Here is a 711-nt window from a genome sequence, read left to right on the forward strand (position 1 = left end):
GAAGTTTGGGGTCCCCTACTGGAGCTGCTGCCCCCGCGACCCGTTACCGGATAAGCGGTCGGAGATGGATGGATGAAACCAACATTTGGGACGAGACAGGTTTGAGAAGAGATAGGTTTGAGAAGAGACTGGACTCGTTTAACACCGACTAGAATATTTGGCAAGACCAATTGTTAAGTTCTAGACAAGTCTGAGTGCAATTACCAACGAGTCCAAGACAATTCTAAAACAATAGAAGAAAATGTCTTGAGTCCAGACTGAAACCTACAAATAGCAGACAGACTTTAAAAAAGATTCATCTACCTCAGAGCAGTATAAAGATTCCTCTCTCTGCCCTTCCCCTTGGGGTCAACAGCCAGCCTCCAAACATTACAGTCTGTGAAGAGATTTCTCTCTTCACATTTAAGATGGCTCAAGAGATGACACAGGACAACCAATCTACTTTGTACAAAGGGCAACCTGCTGGGCTGAACACCCAAGAGAGAGTTGCACCGAGGCAGTTCCTTGTTCCTTTATTTATAGGTTGATACAAACAATAATAGTGTGTGAGTGTGTAATCATGTGGTTGGGTTATAGGTTGATACAAACAGCATAGTGTGTGTGTGTGTGATGTGGTTGGGCCTCCGTCCTTGTGGTTAGTGAGATACATGTTTCAATAAAAGAACGTCCTGTGAGAACGACCTGTGAAATGCTTGCATAAGCTTTTATGAG

The 711-nt window shown here is 43.9% G+C and overlaps 1 long non-coding RNA gene across 1 annotated transcript in view; it reads right to left on the minus strand.

The window, feature by feature from the left end:
• The window catches only part of LOC116688618 (uncharacterized), a 19,736-nt gene that overhangs the window by 18,006 nt on the left and 1,019 nt on the right, over positions 1–711 (minus strand). The gene's annotated exons all lie outside the window — the stretch shown is intronic.

The sequence above is a fragment of the Etheostoma spectabile genome, chromosome 4, assembly GCF_008692095.1.
Source record: "Etheostoma spectabile isolate EspeVRDwgs_2016 chromosome 4, UIUC_Espe_1.0, whole genome shotgun sequence".
Lineage (NCBI taxonomy): Eukaryota > Metazoa > Chordata > Actinopteri > Perciformes > Percidae > Etheostoma > Etheostoma spectabile.